The sequence below is a fragment of the Scyliorhinus torazame genome, chromosome 2 (genome assembly GCF_047496885.1).
Source record: "Scyliorhinus torazame isolate Kashiwa2021f chromosome 2, sScyTor2.1, whole genome shotgun sequence".
NCBI classification, from domain to species: domain Eukaryota; kingdom Metazoa; phylum Chordata; class Chondrichthyes; order Carcharhiniformes; family Scyliorhinidae; genus Scyliorhinus; species Scyliorhinus torazame.
In genome coordinates, this window is record NC_092708.1 from 352,604,125 (window position 1) to 352,617,714 (window position 13,590).

Here is a 13,590-nt window from a genome sequence, read left to right on the forward strand (position 1 = left end):
AACGTGCAGACTCCGCACAAACAGTGACCCAAGCCGGGAATCAAACCTGGGACCCTGGCGCTGTGAAGCCATAGTGCTAATCACTATGCTACTGTGCTGCTCACTTAGGGTGTATTGAGCTAAAAGGCAGGTGGGCACAAGAAGCAGCAAATTGGAACAACTCCAAAACATTGTACAGGATCATAAGGAAACAGACTGGTGCAAGAAGCTGCACCATTGTACCAATCAATGGCAAGGGTAGCAAGACGAGGAGCAGGAGGCAAGGTGGGTGTTACATATTTGGGAGATCCTTGACCAGCCAAATCCCAGCTCCATGTTCATGTTTGAATAAAGCACTGTACCTCAACAGCCCAATGTCAACCTGAGAGAAATTGTCATATCAGAGGTCCAAAGAGCCTTCAAGAGCCTTAAAAACAACAAAACTGGGATTGACAAGATACAGCAGATCCATTGAAGCTTGACAAGTACACCATCACAACAGCACCCGGGGACCTGTTAAACAAGATATGGACTGAGGAGGACTGGAGGTGAAGAGTAATCATCAAGCTACCAAAGAAAGGGAACCTGAGCAACTACAAAAACTGGAGATGCATAACACTACTGTCAATACCAGGTAAAGTTCTCAGTACAGTGCTCATCAACAGATTGAAAGCAGAAGTAGGTGATATCCTTTGTGAAGAACAGGCAGGTTTCCAGGGTGACAGATCATGCAAAGCAGATCTTTGCACTCAGGAATATTATGGAGCAAAACTTAATGTATTAGAGGCTACTTGTTATCAATTTCATTGAATTCAAGAAGGATTTGATTGCACCTATTGGTAGACACTCTGGTACATCTTTAGACATTATAGTATCCCAGAATGGTATATGAACACCTTCGAAACTTTAAACCATGACTCCAGCTTTTGCATCAAGATCAGCATGTGCACCATGGACTCCTTCAAAATCATCACTGGAGTATGGAAAGGTGCATACTTTCCCCATTATCCATTAGACAAACTTTAAAAAATGGTTCTGGTTGGAAAAGGCAAGTAATCACAGCCCCAGGATAGTATTGCAGAAATTCTTCAGAGAAATATCCTCAGCTCAGCTACCTTCAGCTGCTTCATCAACGACCTTGTCTTCATCTTAAGATCAGGAATTACATTTGTGAACTAGTTTTTCATTGTCCAATTTAAAAAAAAAAATGAATTCAAATCCTCAAACCACCATAGTAGATTTTAATTTCACATTCCCTGGATTATTATTCCTGTAACAAAACCATGACCCTTCCATACCATTTACTTAAGAATACCACATTAAAATGTGTCTCTTCCTTGAAGAAGTCAAGGAGGTTAGTCAGTTAGGATATTACCACTCTGAGTCCATGTTGACTGTTGCTAATTGTCATACTGATGATCCCCAATGACTTTATATGGAATGAAGATAAGACTAGTTGTCTGTGCCTACTTTGTCACCTTTTTTTAATATCAATTTAGAGTTCCCAATTCTTTTTTTCCAATTAAAGGGCAATTTAGTGTGGCCAATCCACCTACCCTGTGCATCTTTGGGTTGTGGGGCTGAGACCCCCGCAGACATGGGGAGAATGTGCAAACTCCTCACGGATGTTACCCAGGGGTGGGTTTGAACCTGGGTCCTTGGTGCCATGAGGCAGCAGTGCTAACCACTGCATCACCATGCCGCCCTACTTTGTCACCTTTTTAAAATATGGCAATTGTTTTACCTATTTCTAATCCCATAATACCTCCCCAGTATCCACTGACTCCCAAATAATAACTGTCAGTGCCTCATAATCCTCTGTGAGGACTTGAGAGAAAAATACCATTCACCCTTTGGGATTTATTTGTTTTGAGCCCAGCATTTGGCAAAACTGCTGTTCAACTTAAAATCCTATTAGTAAGTAAGTAAAGTCACCAGGGTACCAGATGACCTCCGCTTTCCCCTTTACAGGGAGAGCTGCCTGGTGGTGATTTAACCTGAGGATTACCACACCTCAGACGAGGGGCAAGGTTGGGAAGGCATAATAACCTCAGCCGGTACGGGAATTGAACCCATGCTATTGGCCGCGCTCAAATCACAAACAAGCAGTCCAGCCAACTAAGCTAAACCAGCCCCTATAACGGAATGCAAAACTACAGGCAAACTGGCTCCTCCCATTAATTACGTAATCTGTATCCCACTAAGGCGGCACGGTAGCATAATGGTTAGCACTGTTGCTTCACAGCTCCAGGTTCGATTCCCGGCTTGGGTTGCTGTCTGTGTGGAGTCTGCACGTTCTCACTGTATCACATTAGCGTGGTTTCCTCCGGTGCTCCGGTTTCCTCGCACAAGTCCCAAAAGACATGTTAGGTAATTTGGACATTCTGAATTCTCCCTCTGTGTACCCGAACAGGCGCCGGAATGTGAAGACTAGGGGCTTTTCACAGTAACTTCATTGCAGTGTTAATGGAAGCCTACTTGTGACAATAAAGATTATTATTATAAGTTCCATGACCTGCTTAACTAGGACTAAATACGATCTCTCATAAATTAACCAAGTAAGTGGGTGAAATGAATGATCACCTCGCTTTTTTACGACACTGTAAGTACAGCTTTAGCAGATATACTGCCTGTTTGTATTTTAAACCGGAGCTTTTAATAACATTTCTGCCACATATATGAAATATAATCTATATCAATTTCTTACATTCATCACAGTTTACTGATAACATATATTTATATAGCTTGGTTAACGTACAAAATGTCCCAAGGTACTTCACAGAAGTGTTATAAAGCAAAATTTGCCACTGAGTGACTCAAAGAGATGTCAGGACAAATAAAGCGCTTTGCAATAACCTCACGGGTTAGTCATAAAAATGATTATGAAGATTAAAATGTACAGTGCTCCAGAGTAATTTGTAGTGACAAATCCCCAGCAAAGCCTTTGCAGTTACAAACCAAAACTTAATCATAAAGTGTTCCATAACTGTCACTGTTGTGATGAACAATTGTCAACATTAAGTCTGTTTGGATAAATACCTTTGTACATTGTGACTTGCCAGACTCATGATGATGTCACCCCTGATGTCATATGTAAATAAAGGTTTTAAGGTAGTAACCATTTTGCACACAACATGGAACATGGGGCTGAATTCTATGGCCCCGTCATAGAGGGGGTCGGCTGGAAAATGTGGCGAACCATTCAAAAGTCCATTGACTGGCGGGAGCGGAAATTCCACCCATGGAGTCAGGGGTGCGCAGTTGGAATTGATAGCTGGCAGAGAGCCAGCAGATTAAAAATAAATAAAATGTCGGTCTGCAACTTTGTACAGGACACTGACAGCTGGATGAACCATTATGGCTTTGATTATTCCAATACCTGCTCCTATGGAGAGGGTGGGAGATTTAAGAGTGAACTGGCAATTCTTCCAGTCTCAATGGAAAAATTATGAGACTGTCACAGAGTTGAATAAGGAACCTGAACAACAGGGCTGCATAGTGACACAGCGCCTAGCACTGCTGCCTCACAGCACCAGGGTCCCGGGTTCAATTCTGGCTTTGGGTGACTGTGTGGAGTTTGCACGTTCTTCCCGTGTCTGCGTGGTGCTCTGGATTCCTCCCACAGTCCAAAGATATGCAGGTTAGGTTGATTAGCCATGGTAAAATTGCCCCTTAGTGTCTGACGATGTGCAGCTTAGGTGGAGTTCTGGGAATAGAGCAGGGCCGAATGGCCTTACTTCCGCTCCTATGTCTTATGGAAGTGGACCTAAAAAGGCTGCTCTTTCAGAGGACCGATGCAGACTCGGCCTCCTGCACTGTAGGGATTCTATGAATTAAGTGTAGTAAGTCTTTTATCAATGATGGGGAAGCATTAAGAGAGGAAGAATATTGATCAGTATGTGACTGTTCTGATACATCCAGGTGAATCTTGAGAGTTTAGACAACTGAAGGATGATCTAATCAGAGGTAGAGGGTGCGATTCTCTCCCGGTGCTGTACCAGGCGCCGATCTTACTATTCCTGGGATTTGGATCATGTCCTCGCTGGCCGTGAACCAGACTGGCATATTTAAATTATTCTTAAAACATATTTCAATGTGTGCAACCCATTCGAGGACAGAGTCTGCCGGCTTCCAGGATTTACTGTCCCCGCCAGGGCACAGGGTATGGCTGGCGTAAATCCTGCGGGTGGTCAGGGACTGGCCAGTACACTGGTAATGCCAACCGGGAACCCTGGCAGTGCTGCTCTGGCATCCTGGCAGTGCCATGTTGGCACTACTTGGGTACCATGGGCAGCCCCAGGGTGCCTGTGACAGTGTCATGGTGCAAAGGGCAGTGCCAAAGAGGAGGACCATGGCCCTGAAAGTGGGATATGGAGGCCTGAAGAGGGGACATGTATGGAGGAGGCCTGAAGGAGGATATGGAAGGGGAGGCCTGAAGAGGGGAGACCTGAACAGGGGGAATGAGGGGGGGGGGGGGAGCTTGAAGGGGGGGCCTGAAGTGCGTGCATGAGGGGGAGGGAGCTCCTGAAAGAGAGGGGGACTTTATAGGTGGGTGGGGATGGCTCTCAGCGACGCCACAGCAGCGCATGCTCACTCAGGAAATTGCGATGCCCCGATACCGACAAGGATTGATGGATGGGGTGGTGCCGGGTCACCCTCATGCCTGTGCTGTGTGGGAGTGGGTGATGTGGGCATTTAGTGATGCGAGAGAGGTTGCCCCTCCAGGGTCGAGGGTTGTGGGTGTTGCCTATATCTGCGTGAGGGTCACGTGTCTGGGGGGGGGGGGGGGGGGGGACGGTGTAGGTGTTTATCTTAACGTTGACATTTGGGCTCCCTATAAAAAGGGCATCCCAATCTCTGAGGAGCCTGTCTTGCTGGTCACTTTAGTTCCCCACTTCAGATTTCCCCAGTGGGAGAATTCAGTAAGTCTCCCCAAGCTCCATAAAAATTGCTAAGTGAATTGCGATGGGAACTGTGTCAGAACAGCCAACGGGATTCTCATCGGTTTTCCCGCCAGAAATCACAGACAATTACAACTCAGATTACTATAAATTAGTTCACCTTACATCAGTGACTACCAGTGAGAGCATGAGATGTCTGAAAGCACACTTCAGCCATCATGACATTTCCTACACTATGATGAGTGACAATGGTCCTCAATTCACAAATAAATAATTCAGACATTTTATGAATTAATTGAAACTTCAACACTGCACATTATCTCCCCACTATCCTCAGTCAGATGGAAAGAAAGAGGCAGAAGGACAATTTTCAAAGGGATCATCAAAAGATTGACTAAATCCAGCACGAGTGCAATGCAATCTTAAGAGTGGAGAAACACACCTACTGAAGGCATGGAAAGTAGTCCAGTCCAGAACTGTTACTAGATCACTCTTCCAACAGCTAAAAATCTACTGAAGCCAGAGGTAGCAACAGGAGTGAGAACCAAATGCAAAGTGAAATGACAGAAAGCCAAATATCACTTTGACAAAGCTGCCAGTACTGAGAGTTGGAGAGCCGGTCAGCGTGCAAACGTTCAGTGCACTCAACAAGTAGCCCATTTGGCGACAGGAAATTGTCACCTCGATCGTATGTGGTGAAACTTGCGCAACCGTTTATCCCAGAGGTTAACTGTTTGCCAATAAATGTAACCGACTGGCAGCAGCATTCCCCAAAGCAATGTCACCCCGGGAACCAGCAGACATCAGGTGAACAACTTCCACACGGTACAAGACCTGAACGCTTTAAAGTTTTGTATGCAATGCACATGCTGGGACAGGACAGACAACATTGGAACAAAGTAGAAACAGGAGTTTTGTTCATATGTTTAAAAAAAGTGTTATGGGCTGTGTATGGAGTAACTTGCAAATTATAGTACATGCATGCTTTCTATTTTTCTGAGAAGGGGGCTGTGTTTGGATAAATACCTTTGGCTTGTTATGATGTGACATCTGATGCCACTGCATGTCAATAAGGGTTTCTAGGGCAGTAACCATTTTCCAGACTACATGTTTCTCCCTCCAAGGATGCGGCTAGACCTGCAGATTATTTCCAGTTTTTTGTGCGGTCTTCTTTTAAACTTCAGATTTCCAGCCCCCGCAGCGTTTTGTTTTTGTGTCTGGAGCACGGAAACTGGTATGCGCGCTGGCGGTTAAGAGCTGGGGTTCGAACGATGAGTGGAGGCAAAGGAAAAACAAAACCGAACTGAAGATGGTTGTGACAAGCAGCTCGATGCCAGCGCCAGCCCGCTGAAGCCAGCTGTCCCATGCCATGCATTCTCTTTGCACATTGCATTCCAGTTGTCTGAGGTAATGGACTCTTCAACGCCACAGCCCCCAATCTCACTTCACAAATAGGGGAGACTGGGACTCACGCCATCACACACACACACACAGAGAATCCGCCAAAAAACAAAACTGCATGAGACCTTTTTAAAAACAAAACGTTTGCTGGAGCGTCCACGAGCCCCTTCCAAATGCGCCAACGGTCAAATCGCGCGAACCGAAAGAAAATGGGCAGTGAAAGTAGGGCGGCGGAGGAATCCGTGTGGAGCCCCCCCCCCCCCCCAAACGGGGAGGCCCGCCGTTGGTGCGGGTGGGGAGGCGGAAGTGCGCGCGCGCCCTGCTGTTGAGGTGAGTCTGGCGGCGCGGAGGGATACGTTGTTGCGGTGAGTCGGGCGGCGCGGAGGGACAATAGTCGGAATGGGGAGGTGTCCGGCTGTTGGCTGATTGTCCCGTGGAGCAGCTGCGAGGAGCAATCTTTCTGGAATAAGGTAACCTGACAGCGGGCAACCCCCTCCCTCCGCCCACGTCTTTCTTCCACACTCACACACTGGGTTGTGTTGATACTATTCTCTGGTCAGTACGTTCGTGTGGTCTTGAGCGGCCCTGAACGATGAACACCGAGCCCCCTCCCGGCCGAGAATTGGGGCGGGGCTGGGGTGCGGTTTAAAGTTGTTTCATGCCTTGGTCGTGTTGCTCAAGCCGCGTTGTATAAATTGGGCAGAGACATATAGTCTATTTGTGACACTTGGGCTGAGGTTTCCTGATTGCTCAAAAAACTTGCTGAACTCCGCCAGGAATGCTGTTGTTTAGCCCTCGCATTGTCTGCATGCTTGGCGGCGTTTGTAACTACTCAAATATGCGGCGTCAGTATGTTTAACACTCTGTAAATGTCGCACCTGTTTCTATTCTCTAAACTTTTACTTTGCCTCCCCTCCAGTGTTCTAAAGGAAGTTGTATTTGTTTAGATCCTGTTACTTCTGGGAGTGGATTTGTTTTAGCCTAACAAAAAAATAAAGACTTTTTCCCTTAAAAGAAGCGCTAATTTGCGATATTCAGAATGCCTCGTTTAGCATACCTTTGACAAAGTTGTAAACTGGGATGGGCTAGACTAGTATTGTTCTTTGTGAAATGAAATGAAAATCGCTTATTGTCACAAGTAGGCTCAGAAGGAGACCATTTAGTCTATTGAGGTCATATCAGCTCTCTGGAGAGTAACTTTCCAGACCCCCGGTCCATCTGTGTAGCTCTGCAAATTTTTTTCCCTCGTGCCCCTCTAATTTTCTTTTGAAATAATTGATTCAGTATTTTTGTCCTCTGTGAAGCTTTTCATATTGGAGCTTTTAACATCAAATACAATTTTCATGTTCACTTTAAAAACTTTAAGCAAAACGCTATATAATTGTCTTTTTGAAAAAAATTGTATATACTGAGGGACTCTGCTGTAAATATCCCTGTGATCGCCACATCCCTCCAGTATCTGGGCTCCTCAAATTCTGGCTTCCAATGCATTCCGAATCATAATTGCTCCTCCATTAATGGCTGTATCATCGTTGTCTAGGCCCCAAACTCTGGAATTCCCTCACTGCACCCCTCTGTGGCTCCACATCGCTTGCTTCCTTTAAGACCTGTCTTAAAACTAGTGTCATCTGCATGCTGACGCTCAATGACTTAGACTGGAGTGATTTTGGTTTTGGATTGAAGGTCTCTTAGGTTGAACAGTTTTTAGAACGTGTGGATCCAACAATTTGCAGACATAATGAAATGTGCAGCTTTTTCAGTGCTATCAAGATGAACTATTGCCCAAGCATTCTAAAAGGCCCATTCAGTTGAGAGCCAAGCATGAAGGAGGGCTCATCAAGGACAATGGAAGCTGTCAGTGCTTGCTGGAGAGGACATTTTAAAGAACTCCTCAACCAGCACTCCGATTCAATTCCTCAATACGCTGTCCAATTTAGTCTTTGTGCTTTCCCTGTACGGAGTGAATTTGAAGAAGCTATTTGACAGCTGAAAAACGGCAAAGCCCTGTGAGCACATGGAATCCTTGTTGAAATTCTGAAACATGGTAGTGATACACTGCTGGTACTGCTGCACAACCTCATACCCTGCAAATGGGAAGAGTGCTTTCAAGGATGTTGTGATCATGACTGTATAGGGCAGTACAATGGCACAGTGGTTAGCACTGCCGTCTCAGCATCAGGGATCTGGGTTCAATTCCAGCCTTGGGTGACTGTGGAGTTTGCACATTCTCCCCGTGTCTGCGTGGGTTTCCTCCGCATGTTCAGTTTTCCTCCCACAGCCCAAAGATGGGCAGTTTAGGTGGATTGTCCGTGCTAAATTGCCCCTTGGTGTCAAAGATGTGCAGGCTAGGTGGAGTTATGGAGATAGGGCGGGGTAGTGGGCATAGGTAGGGTGCTCTTTCAGAGGGTTGATGCAGACCCAATGGGCCCCAATGGCCTCCTTCTGCTCTGTAGGGAGTCCAGTTGTAATGAAGAGGAGTCTCCCGGCTGTCTGATACAGGGAAGATCGTTGCAAGGATCCTCCTCCCAATGGCCAAGGAGCTTATTCTAGTATGGTTTTCATCCATTGAAAGGCACCACAAATATCTTCAATCAGTGGCAAATTCAAGAAATGTACAAGGAACAGCACCAACTGTTGTACCTGACCGTTTTTAACCTTGCTTCCAATTGACTCAACTGTGAAACGTATGGACTATCAAATTTGGTTGCCACCAGAAATTTTGTCACCATCCTCCGTCTACTCCACGACATGTAAACTGTGACCCTCGCCAAGGGAACCATCACAAACCTCATCTGTATGAAAGCTGGGGTCAGACAAAGCTGTGTCATTGTACCAACTCTGCTTTCCATTTTCCTCCCTGCCATACTGCCCCTCAATTCCAGCACTGTAAATTCTATGACCCATGGGTGTGGAGATAATCTCATCTAACACAGTATTGCAGGCGATAACATGTTGGCTATTGTAGCTACCCTGAGAAGTTCCACTGGCAGCATTTCGCAAATCTTTTTTAATATAGAGTGTCACTGGCCAAGAGAACCATTGTTTAAGCAAACTTCCCATAGAGGTATCTGTGGATAACAATTTGGATATGATTGGTTTAAAAGTTCTTTCAGGTATGCAGCTGAAATGATTTTCTAATTTTATTTGTGTATTTTAAAAAGGCCAAATGAGAATGTGTCAGATGAAGGACCATGCGCATTGATTGTAGTTACCAGTAGTGTAACATACTTTTAGATTTTTCTGGGCTCTTAATTTAATTCCAGCCTCTCACTTTGAAAGAAGATGTTAGCAATCGTTTTTCCTTGTGTCAGGATGGCTTGATGCATCCTTTCAGGGGAAAAAGCAAACATTAATGTGAGGGTTTCTGAGGCAGGCAAAAGTTTTTCTTATTCTTTTAAAATTATAATGCCAAAATAATCCGATCCAGATACCTGGAACAGATTTTAATCTGAAGTGTGCTCAAAGAGTTAGGATCTATAGTGTTTACTACCACTTCTGGCCCAGACATGCACACCTACTCATGAAGAACCCAGACAGAAAGTAGCCAAAGGCCATTGGATTGCTGAACTACTTTAATGCACGACAGCAATGCTTTAGTGTTTTCACATGCAACTGTAAAGTGTTAAAATGTTTTGGTTTACAATGTTTGAGTGATGAGCATGCACTAATTTATTAATCTTTGAGGTGAGATTAGATTTAATATCCAGTTTAACAATGGGTGCTCTTTTGTATGTTTAATCTGTTATTTGAATTTCAAATAATTTCAATGTAGATTGACTAAAAAGCCACAATAGTGAATGGAATGCACAGTAGAAAATTAGTCCGGAAGCAAGAGTTCCCATTATAGCAAACTTCTTTCAAAGTGGAATGTGGCTGGGGCTAATAAGTTCCACCACTGAAGCTGTTAGTCTGTAAACAATATATTACACACATTAATAGGCTGACTTCACAGGATATGGCCCGAGGAAGAACTAAGCAGTTTTTGGAAAAGATGTGGGGGGCGATTCTCCGACCTCCCACTGGGTCGGAGAATCGCCGGGGGCTGGCGTGAATCCCGCCCCCGCCGTGTCCCGAATTCTCAGCCACCAGAGATTTGGTGGGGGCGGGAAACGCGCCGGTCGGCGGGCCCACCCCCGGCGATTCTCTGGCCCCCGATGGGCCGAAGTCCCACCGCTGTCAACCCTCGCCCGCTGGCGTGGATTAAACCTCCTTTTGAACGGCGGGACAAGGTGGTGCGGGCAGCGTCCTGGGGGGGGCGCGGGGCGATCTGCCCCTGGGGGATGCCCCCACGGTGGTCTGGCCCGCGATCGGGGCCCACCAATCCGCGGGTGGGCCTGTGCCGTGGGGGCACTCTTTCTTCCGCCTTCGCCATGGTCTTCACTATGGCGGTGGCGGAAGAGACCCCCCTCCCCAGCGCATGCGCAGGGATGCCGTGAGCGCCCGCTGAAGCTCCCTCGCATGCGTCGCCCGGCGAAGACCTTTCGGCCACGGCTGGCGTGGCGCCAAAGGCCTCTCACACCAGCCGGCGGAGCGGAAACCACTCCGGTGTGGGCCTAGCCCCTCAAGGTGCAGAGAATTCTGCACCTTTTGGGGCGGCCAGTCGCCAGAGTGGTTCCCGCCACTCCATTACGCCGGAACCCCCCGCCATTCCACCTAACCTGCACATCTTTGGGTTGTGGGGGTGAGACTGGCGCAGACACAGGGACAGTGACCCGGGGCCACGATCGGACCCGGGTCGTCGGCACCGTGTGACATCAGTGTTAACCACTGCACCATCCTGCCGCACTCGCATTAACAAAATAATTGATGCGACTAAGAGTATTGATGCTGTGAGTCATTGCTTGGGTTTGTGGTATCCCGCCCATGGATCCTGATCCTGGAATTTTGTAAAGGATCCATTAACTTTAGGGGGTAAGGGTGGCATGTGACGCAATGGATGGCCCTGGGACTGCGGCGTTGAGGACCCGGGTTCGAATCTCGGATCTGGGCCACTGTCTGTGTGGAGTTTGCACATTCTCCGCTTGTCTGCATGGGTTTCACCCCCACAACCCAAAGATGTGCAGGTTAGGTGGATTGACCACGCTAAATTGTCCCTTAATTGGAAAAAAAAGCAAAAAATAATTGGGTGCTCAATTTTTAAAAAAAAAACTTTAGGAGGTAGGGCAAATTGGTATTTTTAAAAAGACATTGTGGGTTTTATTTAGAATGTTCCGATTGTCTCATCTTCTGTTGTTCAATTAGTCACAGCTATTAATGTGAGCAGAGTTTTCGGAACATGTTGATGGATGTGGATTGATCTTAAACCTCCTCCAGTGAGTCAGAAGCTCTTAATAAAAATGTTTTGTTTTCCAGCTTTATAGCCATTGAGGAAAAGCCTCAAAGAACTGTGTAATTGTAATAATGTTGAGGTAAGATAGTGTGGTCTGTACTTTACTGAGGTGCCCCCTTCATTTGTTATGTAAATTGAAATAGAGTATTTCTTAAAGATGTTATAAGCACAGGGTTTCTCCCCTTTCAATTATGTTTAGAAGATTTGGATTTTTGGGGGATTGTGTGTGTTCTTGGGGGAAGAAAGTTGTCAAAATAGTGTGTTTGTGATTGTGTAGATAAGAAATTCATTCTGTTGATGGAATTAGCATGGATTAATATGATTCTTGTATAACATTGAAGCCATTAGCCTAATGCAAGTTTTTTTTTAAAATGACATAGGATTGCATGAACAGAATATATTTTTTTTAAATTTAGAGTACCCAATTATTTTTTTCCAATTAAAGGGCAATTTAGCATTGCCATTCCACCTAACCTGCACATCTTTGGGTTGTGGGGGTGAGACCGGCGCAGATCGGACCTGGGTCTTCGGCACCGTGTGACATCAGTGTTTACCACTGCACCATCCTGCCGCACTCGCATTAACAAAATAATTGATGCGACTAAGAGTATTGATGCTGTGAGTCATTGCTTGGGTTTGTGGTATTGTTAGGATAGTAATATCTTTCGAGAGAATGGAACACCACATGCTACTGAACTGATTAAGTAGCACGTCACAGGAGATGAGGTGAAGAATGTGGAGATTGTCTGTGTCAGAAAAGAGATTTTGAGACAATTGCATCACAGCCTTACATTTTTTGGCTAATTGGCACAAAGGTTTCACACTTGTCAAGGGCTGGGAAGTGAAGGAATATAATTGAGCAATAAATAGGCAAGTCTGTTTTACACAAAGAATAATAGACATGCAGAATAGGTTTCCATTAAGTAATAATTTACTTTTGAGAAATAATTGGGCTGACTGTATTACATCCTTTGGAAGCTTAAACTATTGCAATACAGCCACTGGTTGGAGGTGGATCTCCTACCTCATGATTTAAGAACGTTCTATAATCTTCAGCATTTTCTGCAATTGTTACATTGAGCACCTAGAGAATGATGTTAAATCCATTAGAATAGTTTTGTAATTTAAATTCAGTTTTAAGAAAAATTAGAAACTATTTGTGAAACATTCGTTCTAAAAGCTGTCGTTCTAGCGTGGCATTCCAAAGTAAAAAATTTAAGTAAATTAAATTATCAATACTTTTTATGTCTGCAGCCTGCCATCAGGTTTCCAGTTTATTCAATTTAGGCTTGTCTCAATTTTGTGATGGAGCAATCAAATAGCAGGAAATAGCTCTCGTTCAGGACATTTCATTTACCTGTTACTATTTCCACAACTCGTCCAAAAAACCTCGCAGTTCTATCTTGCATCCATAACAGTTTTTCTTGACCATTTCGCCATTAGAACCACTTGAACATCACCTGCCTGGCTTCTGCTTTTATGTATCAATCGCGTCCCATCCTAATCCAGCCCTGCCTTGCTGCTTCCAGACCTGTTGTCCATGGACAAGAAGCAGTGGCATGAATCTTAAAATATTTTAACAGTATTTGGTGGATCATTTGATATGGCTCAATTGAGCAACTTGACTGCAATCTATATGACGTCCATGATGTTTGTTGGTGTTTTTCTGATACACTGTAAATGTCTTTGTTAATTTTTTCATGTTAGAATTAAATATTTTTACTAACTTATCTCTGTTAAAAACAGCAATGAAAAATCTGTGCAATACTAGTAAAACCTCTGTTGCATTGCTTGACGTTCAAGAAAGGGATTTTTGTTCATTCAAGGGATGTGGAAATTGCTGGCAAAGCACATTCCTAATTGTCCTTGAGAAGGTGAAGGCTAGCCCCCCTTTTGACTTGCTGTATTTCATGTGGTGCTGTTATACCCACAGAACTGTTGGGAAGGGAGTTCCAGGATATTGACCAGCGACAGTGAGGG

The 13,590-nt window shown here is 45.1% G+C and overlaps 1 protein-coding gene and 1 long non-coding RNA gene across 3 annotated transcripts in view; one reads left to right on the forward strand and one right to left on the reverse strand.

Annotated features, from left to right (window-relative positions):
• LOC140403547 (uncharacterized) overlaps positions 1–6,514 on the reverse strand; it is a 52,324-nt gene extending 45,810 nt beyond the window's left edge. The window contains exon 1 of one of the 2 annotated variants that reach the window (XR_011938349.1): positions 6,407–6,514. This is a non-coding gene — a long non-coding RNA (uncharacterized lncRNA). Of the gene's footprint in view, positions 1–5,906 lie in introns of both variants that reach the window. The other variant, XR_011938348.1, reaches the window with a different exon arrangement.
• Positions 6,515–6,633: 119 nt separating this feature from the next.
• ptpn21 (protein tyrosine phosphatase non-receptor type 21) overlaps positions 6,634–13,590 on the forward strand; it is a 124,239-nt gene continuing 117,282 nt past the window's right edge. The window contains exon 1 of the mRNA XM_072494936.1: positions 6,634–6,751. The gene's annotated coding sequence lies outside the window, so the exon portion shown is untranslated. The remainder of the gene's footprint in view (positions 6,752–13,590) is intronic.